A 13305-nucleotide genomic window follows, 5' to 3' on the forward strand; every position below is an offset into this window, starting at 1 on the left:
CTACTGTCCGTTTATTCAGCAAAGCGTCCGAGCCAGCCCTGAGCCAGCACCAGATGCCTCCTCGGCCTTCGAGTGCCATGAGGGTGGGGTCTTTGTCAATTTTATTTGCCTACAAATCCCAGGGCCTGGCACAAAGTAGGAGCTCAAAAAAAAAAAAAAATCCAGTAACTGATAAATAGGTGGTAAAGGGGATGTGCTGTCTTTGAGAACTTGTCTGGGGAGGGGGAAGGGCAAAGAGGTACAGGCTGGCAAGGGCTGCTCTAGGGCTGTAAGAACAGAATGTGCAAAAGAGTATCATGGGGCAGCAGCAATGCTAATTTGGGGTCAGGGGAGGCAGTAGTCAGGGAGGACATCCTGGAGGCAGGGGCATCCAAGGCGAGGCCTGAGCGATGCACATGACTGGCTAGGTGAGGAAAGAGGCTGAGGTCTGGAGACAAGTGAGACCAGGGGAGGGTCTGGCAGCAGCCTGTCAGAATCAGAGCAAACCGGGGATCCCCCGCAGCCCCCACGAGCGGTGGGCTGGGCCCTAACACCAGAGGCCTGGCGGGGGAGCTCTGGGCAGTGTCCCAAGGCCAGTGGGCAGCTGTTGCAGGGGCTGGACGTCAAGGTCAGATTTGCATTTTTAAAAGCTCACTGTGGCAGCAGCAGGTGCCGTGGGCAGGCGTGGGAGGGACTGGAAACCGGAAGGCCAATTAGGAGCCCAGGGACGGTTAACTCCCCAGGCATACATCTCCCTGGGCTACAATTATCTATTTATGTCTGTCTGCCCTGGGGACCGGAGCTGTTTAAAGAGTAAATAGATGGTTCAAAGCTGTTCTAAAGAGCTTTCATCGCTCCAGAAGTCCAGGGATGCCTAAATCCCTCCCTCTGTTCAAAGCCTGACCTTCCAGGAACCTCATTCTGGGCCAAACGGACACGGAGGTATCAGGGTAACTCAGTAGGTCCCACTTGGTGTCCTGGGGGCTGACCATCAGAGGCCCCGGGACTGCAAGGAGGCCTGAAGCTCACCAGCAGTGTCCACAGCTGCCCCCCATCAGCACCCCCATCCTTGGAGAGCTCCCCAACTGCATCCCCGAAAGTAAATCCCCTCATTAATGCTTGTGGGCTGCAGTGGCGATTGAGACATGGGCGGACGGAGGGCTAGGGGTCTTAGGACCATGGTTCAGGCTGCATCCTCCGCAGGGGTGCCAGGCCTCAGGGCAGGGGGCCCGTCTGTTCGCCAGCCCTCGCTGGGTTCACAAGACGTGCTATGCGGGCTGGCACAGGCCCTGTTCACCCTCATGTCCCTCCCCAGCTTCCCTGGGCTGGGCCCAGTCAGTGGTTTATAAGCATATTTTAAGAACAGAACTCTTCCCCCCTCAATAAAACCTTGTCTGTAACTCCGATACATAAAACAGATCAGAGACTGAGGCATAAACACTGAAGCTTCCAAACAACTCGAAGAATGTATACAGGGCAGGACTTCACCAAGGACCAGCAAGAGAGGGGGGTGGTGCTGAACCCACATGGTTCCCCCTCATTTCGCCCAAGAAAGGGTGGTGAAGAAAGGAAAAGTGATAAGAATCCACAAAGCAGGGCGCCTGGGTGGCTCAGTGGTTGAGCGTCTGCCTTTGGCTCAGGGCGTGATCCCGGGGTCCTGGGATCCAGTTCCACATCAGGCTCCCTGCATGGAGCCTGCTTCTCCCTCTGCCTGTGTCTCTGCCTCTCTCATGAATAAATAAAATCTTTAGGAAAACAAAAACAAAACAGACAGCTCAGGATTCCCAGGCCTTAAAATAAACCTTTAATGGAAAGACAGAGACCAAAACAAATCAGGTCCCACTCCCCCACCCACTGCCCCGACCCCATTCATCTAACCACCCACCACTCATCCCCCACCTACTTACCCTCGTCCCCACCCCCTCCCTCCACCCCTGTGCCTCCCCAACCACCCTCTCATCCACCTGGAGGCACCATTGCTGCTCAGGGATCCCTTGGTGACCCTGTGCTGACACTGATGAGGTGGAAGGCAGGGCATTATGAATGAGGATGCCTGCCCTTCGAGCAAAGACCCAGGAACCTTCCCCCAGCAGCTGTGTCTTTCGGTCTTACGAGGGAGCAGGCATTGGCTCTGCAGGAGGATGGGCCTGAAGGACTGTGAAAAGTGACTTTTCTGCCTGAGTCCCAGGCCCCATCCAGGACCAGAGGGCACCACTCCACCCTGGGGACCGGCAGCAAGAGCAGGAGGCAGGACAGATGTGGGGGAGCTGTGAACTAGAACCCCAGCCTGGCCCAGTGAACATTCCAGAGGCGTTTAGGGGCTGTGAACAGAGCATTTCCAGGGTCTGAGGCAACAAACAGGACTCTGCAGGGGAGAAGGTCTGCGGAGGGAGAGGTGAGCCTCAGGCTCTCGCAGGAACCTATTTCTGGAAAGTATGTTGGGCCTGGGCCCAGTTTGCTCTGGCACTGGGCACCCTTCTTGGCCGGTGAGGTGCGGCTTGGCTGGCAGTGGGCACGGGGTGGGGGGGTCCAGTTTCCCAGCCACAGAGAGGCCCAGGAGGCCCAGCCAGCAGGCAGGGTTGAGGCTGCCAGCTTGGCTTCCTCGTGCCACCTGCCTGGGCAGGCGCTGAGACCAGGCGGGTTTTATGGTTCCCTTGGCATTCTGTCATCGACAAGCAATTATATTATGTTTGTTTAAAATTTTCTAATGATTCAGGGGAGCAGTGGGGACCTAGAAATGGCACTGAGGGTGCTGAATGGCTCAGTGAGCAGACCGGGCCCTGCCCACTGGCTCTGGTTCTTGGTTTCCTCTGGCTAAGATGAAGGCTCTAGCTTCCCAAGATCCGGAGGGATTCCCATGATCCCAGCGCCCTCCCCAGCACGCACAGGCCCACAAGTGCCCAGGGCTGCAGCACATTCCTGGTGATGCAGGAGAGTGTGCCCAGGACTCTTTGCCAATATGTGTGTATTGAAGTGTGAATGTGCCAGGCAAACCAGTGTGTGTGAGTGAGTGAGAGGAGGGAGGACTCACTGCTTGGTGTGGTCAGTGGAAAGAGAACTATAAGGCCACTAACCCACTGTGAGCCTAGAGAGGGCCTCATCTGTCCTCTCTGCCCCTCTGTTTTCTCATCTGTAAAAAGGGTCTATACTGGATCAGCTCCAAGGGCCTGAAGTTCCTGGTCTCTTTGCTTCTGCCATCTGTGCCCCTGCCCCCCGACTCTCCTGCTGGGCTCTGTCCACCCACTGTAGGACAGAATATCTGCTAATCCCCTTGCCATTTGCCTTCAGCCAGCACGGCTCCTGGTGATGGCTCTGTGTCTAGAATTCAGGACCCAGCTCCCAAGTGAGGAGGCCTGGGCCCAAAGGGGGACTTTGCCAATTGCAGAGAAATCGAGAGGCCAAAGGAGACCACTGTGAGGCTGGGGTCATAAGACCCTGATAGGGGGAGCCAGGGCACACAGGTGGCCCTGTCCCCAGACACCTGGCCCCTTCTGTGAGAGGTCTGAGAGATGGATCCACAAGAGGGGACATGTGCAAGGTGGATGTCACCAGAAGGCCAACCCCAGCAGGGTCTAGTTGGAAGAAAGCACTAAAATCCCCCTGTTAGAAGAAAGCTCCAGGGAGGTCCGTGGGGTCAGATGCTATGGGGATGGGGGCAGGGCTGGCCAGGTGTGTTCACAAGGGACCACAGGAATGAGGAGGTCCTAAGTGGCCTCAGTTTCCCTTGACAAGAGCTGGGCTGGGCCTAGCACAGATATGACTGGTACCCTTCTATCTTACTACCCTTGAGGTCAGCCCTGTTCTACCCAAGAGTCCAGTCTTGGGTCACACATTCTTTTGGTGCCTCCCTCCTTTCCCACGGGGCCATGTAGGACCCTCCTCTACTGGTGAGACTTTGGTCACCCTACTCCGCTGGAAACTGCTGTAGGGTGAGGGGGAGTCCTTGTCTTCAGTAGGCCCTGGTTTCTTTTGCTTTCTCACTCACACCCCACTGCCAGCTAGGCCACACCCCTCCAGTCAGGCCATGCCCCTCAGCTAGGTCACAGCCCCTCCAGCCAAAGAGACAAGACCGGGATGTGTGGTGACTTTGGGAGGGCTGCAAACTCCTGCACCCCGAGGCGGTTCAGCTCCTGGTGTCTGACTGTTTGTTAAATATGCATCAAGAGCCTCTAAAGCAAAAGACAAAGTCCAAAACAACAAACAGGAAAAAAGCAAACTCAGAAAACAGAGACAATAAGCAGACAGAAAAAGACTTCAAAAAACAAACCAAAACTCCAAAGTCCTTAGAGACAGGAGAAGATACCACATCCTGAAATCTTTGTGTCAGCCCATGAGGGACCCTGTCTTCCCTCCCACCTACAGAGGAGGAAGTGGACATGCAGTGAGTAAGAGGTTGAGCAGGGATGGATGTTGGGGTGTCTGCTCTCAGCCCCCAACTCCTCACCTTTACAAGATTCTTTCTGCGTGGCCTCACACAGGCAATCTGCCCAAACAGACCTTGTACAGATCCCTGGCTTAAGCTCCTATGACAGGTAGGGGTCTAATTTGCCAGGAGGGAGATGGGGGTCCGGGGTGGAGGGAGCAAGCTAGCTGCAGGCTGGAGCTCCAGAATCTATCGAAGGTCTCCACTGGGCTGTGGGCCAGCCCCATGGGGAACAGAGAGGCTCTGGTAGCACCTCGACCTAGGATATCACCTTTCCAGTTAACTTCTAGGGAGCTGCGTATCCAGGTAATCATAGACACATTGGATTTCCTAAGCCACTTACCCTAAAAGGAAAGACGGAGAGGGCAAGGCCAGGCCAAAGGGGGAACCTACCCTGTGCTTCCCTTATACTTGCCAGTGCATGCCGGAGCAAAGAACCCCATCGGGGGCCAGGGAGCCTGCGGGTTGGATCAAGCTGTGGCTGCATGCCAGGCCCAGCCCTGGGGCTCATGGGCAGGACAGAATAATTAAATTCCATCCTTTTGTAGATCAGGGATCACAGAGAAGGCAAGATTTTTCAGGAACTTCTGCCAAGACTTTTATTGAAGAATAATTGAGTTCCTTCTTAGAGAGGGGGAGCCTCACATGGGTGTCCTCACAGTGGAAACAGAAATCCCCAAGGAGCCGACAGCACTGAAGCTTCTCAGAACACAATCGCAGCCAGCCATCTCATCCCCTGTGGGCATCCACATTTGCAGCCCCTGCACTGCAGTACTTCCTGGTGATGTACAGAATCGCCCCATGGGCAAAAGGGACAATGCTGGTGAGTGAAATCGATTCACCAGTGTTTACCAGGCACCTACTGGCTTAGAGAAAGAAATACCTGGGCATATTGCCCTCCTTCTGTGAGTGAGAAGGATGAGATTCAGAGAGGTTCAGGAATGTGCACAGCTTGTCAATCAAAGGCCAGAATTAGAACCCAGGACTTCCCTTCCCATGAAGCCATGGTGGCCTGGGCTATGGTACCCTGGCTGGAGCAGCAACTTTCAATGGATATGCAGACAGTGTCAGGACCATGGTTAAGCTTGGGCAAAGTCTGTGACTTCTGCACCTCATCACTGCTGACCAGGCTGACCAAATCTGTCTTCCACCCTCTCTACCTCCATGTCTAGCCCAGAGTTCAAGGTCAACGAGTCTGACCTTGAACCATGTGGACCATGGCTGGACCACGCCCCCAACCTTTGGTGTGGAAAGGCTGCACCTTTCCCCCAACAAAATCTAAAGAGGAATAATTAGAATTATTAAGTTACTTTAGCAAGATTGCTTGAATATGGTTTACAAAAATCAACCGCACTTCTATGTACTGGCAATAGACAAATAGAAAATTTCATTTTCTAATGATATCTTTCACAAAAGCATCATAAAATTATCAAATTACTGAGGAAAAAATCTACTGAAAACTATAGAACATCACTGAGAGGAATTAAAGAACTAAAGGAATGGAAAAACATACTATGCTCATGGATTGGAAGACCTGATATCATAAATATGTTCATTCTCTCCAGTTGACCTATAGAGTCAATGCAATCCCATACAAAACGTCAGAAGGTTGCGTGTGTGTGTGTGTGTGTGTGTGTGTAAACTGGCAGATGAGTTCTGAAATGTATATGAAAACACAAAGGTCCAAGAATATCCAGCGCAATCTGGAATAGAAAAAAAGGGGAAGATGTATACTTCTTTAAATTGAGACCTTTAAAATTGAGACCTACTTTAAAACTACAGTAACTGAGACACTGTAGTATTAGTGCAAAGACAGACTCATGTTTATAGTCACTTCATTTATGAAAAAAACATGAAAGCAGTACCATAGAGAAAGGGTAGACTTTTCAATAAACAGTGCTGGGTCAAGTGGCTATCCAAATGGAAAAGAAAAATAAAAGAATTAGACCCTGCCCTCTACCCCTGGGACACCTGGGTGGCTCAGTCAGTTAAGTGTTGACTCTTGATTTCGACTCAGGTCATGATCTCAGGGTCATGAGATTGAGCCTTGCATTGCGCTCCCCTTGACCATGGAGCCTGCTTAAGATTCTCTCTCTCTTCCTCCATCTGCCCCTCCTCTCCATGCACACGTGTGCTCTCTTTCTCTAAAATAATAAATAAATAAATCTTTAAAGAAAAAAAATGCCACACCACACGTGAAAGTTATTTCCAGATATACTGTCAATCCAAATGCAAAAGGTAAAACACAAAGAAAAAAAGATAAAATACAGCTTTTAAAAGAAGCCATGGGCAACTACCTTCATGACGAGGGAATACAGATTTCTTCAACAGGACACAAAAAGCACTAATGTTAAAGAAGACTTTGCCAGAGCACACAGCATTAAAATTAAGAATTTAGGGATGCCTGGGTGGCTCAGCGATTGAGCATCTGCCTTTGGCTCAGGGCATGATCCTGGGGTCTGGGGCTCGAGTCGAGTCCGGCATCAAGCTCCTTGCAGGGAGCCTGCTTCTCCCTCTGCCTATGTCTCTGCCTCTCTCATGAATAAAGTCTTTTCAAAAAATTAAGAATTTATTTTCATCACAAGAGAACGAACAGGCCTACCACCAAGTAGAAGAGGATTCTCGGAATACATATCTCCACAAAGTAAGATATCCAAAAGGCCAATAATCATATGCAGAGGAGCTCAACTCATTAGCCATATCAGAAAATGCAAATTAAACCACAGTGTGGCACTCCCACACCCCCACTAGAATGGCTAAAATTAAAAAGACTAATGATGCTGAAGTTACCGAGCATGGAAACCACGGGAATTCTCAGACAGTGTCCCCGGCGTGTCCATGATATAATCACTTGAAAAGACCATTTGGCAGTTTCTAATAAGGCTGAGTGGAAGCAAATCCATCCCTAAGTACGTATCCAACAAAATGAATAAATACTTTCGCCAAAAAACATGTGCCGGAATGTTCCCTGCAGCATTGCTCTTAATAACCCCAAATTATAAATAACCCGAATTCCATCAGTGGATGCCTGGATCAACTGAATATTCACAAAGTGGAGCAGTCCACTATAATAAGTGTGTGCAAGCCACATGCAGCCGTGGGGGTGAGCCTCACAAAGATAATGCTGGGTGAAAGATGACAACCCCAACGAGCACACATTGTGTGATTCCATTTTTCTTCAACTTCCAACACAGGCAACCAGCTCTGAGCACTAGCATGCAGGTCAGCAGTTACCTTGGGGAGGACACTTATGGGAAGAGGCAGGTGGAGGGCCTCAAAGGTGATGGAACTGTTCTCTTTCTTGAGGTGGGTGCTGGGGCACAGATGCAGTCCACTTGTGAAAAACATGTCATGCTGTTCCGCTCGTCCTAAACCGCCAATCTGACATGTCACCCTTCAATGCTTCCCATTGCCCTGAGGACAAACCCTGCCAGTGTGGGCTACTTGCCATGTTCTGAGTACGCAAACCCTTCTAGGCCTTTGGCCTTTGTTTGTTTTATTATTGCATCTAGAAATGGCCTCCCATTCTATTCCTTTAATGAACTAATTCCTACTTAAGTACCTCCTCCTCCTCCAGGAAGCCTTCCATGACCACTCTAGGCAAACTCTGGCTCCTGCTTTCCCACAAATATCCATGGGCCCTGTACACATCTTGCTTGTGGCACTCAGCTCCCCTTGGGTGGGGATGGCCTTTTGTGTACCCCTCCTACCCTGTGGGTTGTACACCCCTTGAGGGCAGGAGCCACGTCTCATCCATTCTTGTATTCTAGGAATAGGAGGCAGGCCTATAGCCCCGTCACAGGGGACTATCCTCTCAGGAGGTAAGCAGAACTAGAAGGGGACCCCCAGCTCACCATCCAGGGCGCCTGCCCTGGAGGATCTCAGTGGGACCAGGTGGGAGGGGAGGGGGCCGCTCTGTGGCTGGCTCTCCCAGGCACACTTGACAGGTCTGTACTGGGAGCTTCCTCACTGTACGTGGCAAGTGCTGCTTTTCATTTCAAGTCCCAAGAAAACAGAAAGGGGTTTAAGGTAGAGGTGAGGAAGACATCTTGATGCTGAAGTTCATTTCATTCTGGCTTGCAGAGGGTCTGGCCCATGTGGTGCGATGCAGGCCATAGTAACGATAAAAAGAACTGGCAACTCATGTTCACGGAGCATTTACTGTGTGCCAGACGCCCTTCAAAGGGCAGACGTTGTGCTGAGGAATCCCTTGTCACCTAAGTTCGTCTGATTCCTACAAAGCTGATGAGATAGGAACCACCATTATCTCCATTTTGTAGATGAGGAAACCAAGGCACAGAGAGGTTGGGTAGCTTGCCCAGAGTCACACAGCTAGTAAGTGGCAGAGCCCAGATTCCCATCGAGGCAGTCAGGGAGTGGCTCCTGGCGCCTAAGCTGCACACTGGCCTGCCTCAGGCCCTGGCCTGAGAGAGGTCTGAGGTACCAGGGGGCTTTCTCCTGGATCCCACCCTGCAGCGCTCTGAAATTCCTCCAGACGCCACCCTGGCCCCTCATCCTGGCTGAGACCACCACGCCATTTCCTTTCTGAAACATTAGGGCCTTCGACTTCTGTGGGGAAACAGCAGGAATTAAATAAATGCATTTCTTTAAGAAATGAGATCCCTCCTACAAATACCTTATGTCCCTTTGCTATATAGGGGCTGACATATTCTCTTTGTTCTCCCCTAGAGGCCCCAACTAACAAGATAACCAAGCTGGCAGTGGCTTAGGTTGGGGGCTGCTGGGCCAGAGGGGCTGGTGCCTGCGTGGCTGGCTGGGGGTAGCATCAGTGGCTCCAAGAGGGTCAGGGCAGGAAGGGGTGAGGCGGGAGGCCAACCCACATGTTCCCCACCCAGTAATGCAGCCCATAAATGCATACATGTAAGAATATGCACGTGAGTATGTGTGTGTGCACGTGTGTGTGCACATGTGTGTACACCCAAGGGGTCTACAGGGGAGTATCTGTGCATGTTGCTTGTGGGCACGTTGCACATGTATCTGTCTGTCTGGTCCATTTCTAAGGCACGGGTGGAAGCCTGGAAACATTCCCCATTTATACAGAGCCTGGTGGTCTGCAAAGCTCTTTTACACCTTTGGTCTCACCTGGTACCTATGTGGCAGGAGAGTACCCACAATCCATGATCCCAATCTACACCTGTACAAAGGGCAGCTCAGAGAGCAGAGGGGGCTTTCCCAGGTCACACAGAGCTGTGACAAAACCCTACTATCAGGGCGCCTGGGGGGCTCAGTTAGTTAAGTGGCCAACACTTGATTTAGCTCAGGTCATGATCTCAGGGTCATGAGATCGAGCCCCCTGTTGGGCTCTGTGCTGGGCGTGAAGCCTGCTTAAGATTCTTTCTCCCTCTCTCTCTGCCCCTTCCTCCCACTCTCTCTGTCTCAAAACAAAAAAAAAACCCAGTGTCACTGATAGGAGGCCACGGGCCCTCCCACCCCACCTACCTCCCTCATGGCAACTCCAGGAAAAGGAACCCAAAGGAGCAACAAGAGGTTACAGGACAAGGGGCTGCGGGCCCCTGTTAGCAGCCCACCAGCTACCAAGGCCAAAGGCCAGTCCCGCTGTGTGAGCATGTGCCTCTGACGGGCCAGAAGTGGGGTTTGCTCTGCGTCCTCAGGCAGGACACAGCCCTCTCTGGGCCTCCCCTGCCTGTGGGTCAGACGCAGGGATGTTGTCTGTAACTGCAGCCAGAAGGCCATCAGCTGGCCACCCCCTCTCTCTTTCTCTCTCTCGTGGGCAAAGGAGCCAGGCTTTGCTTCCTGCAAGCTGACGGACCCCATCAGGGCTCCTTCTCAGGCTGCTCTGGAGATACGTGATCCCATGTGAAGCATCCCACGTGCTGGAGAGGCTGCTTGACTGCTGGCTGGGTCTCGGGCATCCCAAACTCCAGGTGAGGAGTGGGGGGCCCCGTTCCATCTCAGCTCAGCCGCTCCCCGTCAGGGGGACCCTTGAAAAACTGAGACAATAGTCCCTACCCTGTGAGGTCAGGCCAGGCTTTTGTCCCTGCCCTTTGGCCAGTGGCCTCCAGAGACAGAGGTGACAAAGCTGCCCCAGGCCCTGCAGGCAGGAGCAGGAACCAGATCAGAGACACTCCAAAACCTGCAAGGTCAGGTACCTGTGGGCTCTCAGCTGGTGGGGTGGGGTCCCCGAAGCAGGGGGTACTTGGATGAAGGCAGTTGTGCCACCGCTTGCTCAGTGGAGGGACTTCAGGTCATCCAGGGATGTCCCTCGGGACACAAAGGGATTTCATGACCACAAAAAGAAGTGGTCCAGTCTTCCCTTGCCCTGTTCTGTCGTCTGGGGTCAGGGATTCGGTGGCTTCTCTTGAGCGCACTCTGAGCTTCGTATCGTTAATCCGACGTTATTGTTTGAAGTGTTGACTCTTTTTTCCTCCTCTAGAAACAGACTGTAAATATCTGTGGGGTCTCATGCAGCTGGCAGGTGGCATCACCTGGGCCTGAAAGATGATAGCAAGCACAGCCGAGGGAGACGAGCTCTGTGACTGCTGGTCCATGTGACACCTAGAGTCAGTACTGCCATTGCTGTGTGTCACTGGGAAAGAATCCTTTTTAAGGAGGCGCCAAGCCCTAGGTCAAGGGTCAAGGGCCATAAAGCAAAGCTGGCTGACCAAGGGGCTTCTGGACCATAGAGTGGGGGTGGGGATGGGGGAGTTGTAGGGGGTGGGGACTGTCGTCTGACTCTACCCAGGGGCTTCTGAACTCCCGCGGGTGGTGAGCAGCACCCACAGCGTGGAGCTGGAGTGGGGCCTTCCCTACCTGCTGCACTGGTCAGGGCTCAGGATGAAACAGATAAGGCGTCCAAAAGACAGCAAGAAGGGGGTGGAGCCTCTTTGGTCGTCAGGGCTCTCGAAGGGAAATGACAGCAGAGTTCTATGAGCTGACAGTTGTCACTGGTCTGTCCCCAGGTGGCAGGATTGGATGGGGCAGTGAATTGGGGGAGGAGCCCCAGCAGAGCGGAAGGAGACACAGGAGAGCAAGAACTGAACAGATCCCTCCCCTACTTCGGGGTGCCTCCTCTTCCAAAGGCAAGGTGGAGGCCCAAGATGGCTCGGCTTTAAATCAGGGTTCAGTGGGCTCCAGCTGTGGCCTCGGTCTTCTCTATCTGCCTTGTGATGCTGTTTAGGGGAGCCAGGAGGTGAACATGGGGCTCTTCCTGTGGCTTCCTGAGGCCAGATCCCAGGCTGGAGGGACCCCAGGCCTGCCCTCATGTTGGAGAAGTGCTCGAAGCAGTTTTCAGATGCTTTTTAAAAGGAAGAGGTCTTTTTCCGACACACACAATTGTTTCTGGGACCTTAGAGACAGAGAAGCTGCTCTGCCTGCCGGGGGCGGGGGAGCACAGAAGCAGCTACCTCCGGCCCCTGGGCTCACGGCAAGAGGTGGACGGGAATTGGTGTTCTGACTTCTGGTGCTCAGACATCCAAGGGGGGGCTCACGTGAGGAGGCCCATCCCACAGCGTCTGGGGCTGACATACTTCTGCCCCCTTCCCCGCACACCCAGCTCTCAGGGGCCACCATCCACTGGTCAGCTGCCACCTTCACCGCTCCTGGCCAGCAATAGGTCTGGCTGGAGCCCTGGGCCACCTGCTCTCCGGTCACGACATGGGGAGGATGTCAGGAAAGAGGAGCTGGTAGGTGACAAGACTCCTGGCTCTCTCTTGAGGGGGTCAAATCTGGAGGGCCTGTCCTAGCAGGAGGCGGTTTCCATGGCAACTAGGGGACCACTGGGTAAGGCCCCTCCCCTCACCACGCAGAGACTTTCACCTAGGACGGATCAATTGGCTGTATTCTTCAGCCTGGAGGATCACTCAGATATGATCTGGTTCTTTCTTAGAGTTGTTTCCCTCCCTCACTACTGCCCCAGTAGTTTAAAACACATCTGAAGAATACACGGGCGTTTGTGCAGAATTTACAGGGGCTGCCTTGTAGCTTGAGGCGTTGTCATCTCTGGACCCTGCCCCCACCAAGCTGTGTGACCTTGGGGAAGTTCCTTAACCCTCTGAACTTCAGCTGCTTTGCTCAGAAGAGAAAACCAAGGTCACCTCATAGGGCCCTGAACCGGTCCATTCGAGGGAATGCAGAATTAGCACAGAGTGCAGGTCTGAGAAAGGGCAATGTTTTTTGTACTCGTATTAGAAAGTAAATCTCCCATACAACTGAACGGACTGAAGGATCTTAGATCTATCTCACCCGGCCCTTTAGACAGATTAGAACACAGCTCTGGGATAGTAAAGTGGCTCATGGCCATGGTCACACTTTTAGGGCAGTGGTCATCCTAGAGCTAAAACCTAGTCCTGATTATGCATCTAATGAGCTTTGACTTTCCCAGGGTGGGCACATCATTAATCTTTCTTAGTCATTTACACTATAGTAAGAACGAGGCCATACATTACCACTGGAAGCACAACAGTTTACAAAGCACTCTCCCATTGCTCTCTCCTGCCAACAGAGCCTAAGAAGAAAATAATAAAATACTGTCCCCATAATTGAGAGGGGGAAGAGACTGCCCAGCCCAGGAAGACAAAAAGCGGTCTGGGATCCAGAAATGCCCATCCTCCTCAGTCAGCAGCTCCATCTGGGTACAGAGTCAAGGAAGAAGACAGAGTACAGCTACTGGTTTGGGGCTACATTTTCCAGCACTCAGACGCTGGTCTGCAGCCCCATCAACAGGGCTGGTGTCCACACCGGTCCCATCCCAGGCTTCTGGGACTCACCAGGGGTGTTAGATGGGAGAAGGCTCAGGCCAGAAGCAAAGCCGTTGAAGGTAGGGAGATAGCCAAAGGCTGGCCTCGGTGTCTGGTGCCTGCCCTCTGTTCTCACAGCTGGCCTGGAGTGTGGGAAGGGTAGAGAGCCACAACTTCCTCCCTTCA

At 52.7% G+C, this 13305-nt stretch overlaps 1 protein-coding gene across 2 annotated transcripts in view; it reads right to left on the reverse strand.

The window, feature by feature from the left end:
• The window catches only part of COL26A1 (collagen type XXVI alpha 1 chain), a 164230-nt gene that overhangs the window by 22006 nt on the left and 128919 nt on the right, over positions 1–13305 (reverse strand). The window lies entirely within an intron of this gene.

Source organism: Vulpes lagopus, chromosome 3 (genome assembly GCF_018345385.1).
Source record: "Vulpes lagopus strain Blue_001 chromosome 3, ASM1834538v1, whole genome shotgun sequence".
NCBI lineage: Eukaryota > Metazoa > Chordata > Mammalia > Carnivora > Canidae > Vulpes > Vulpes lagopus.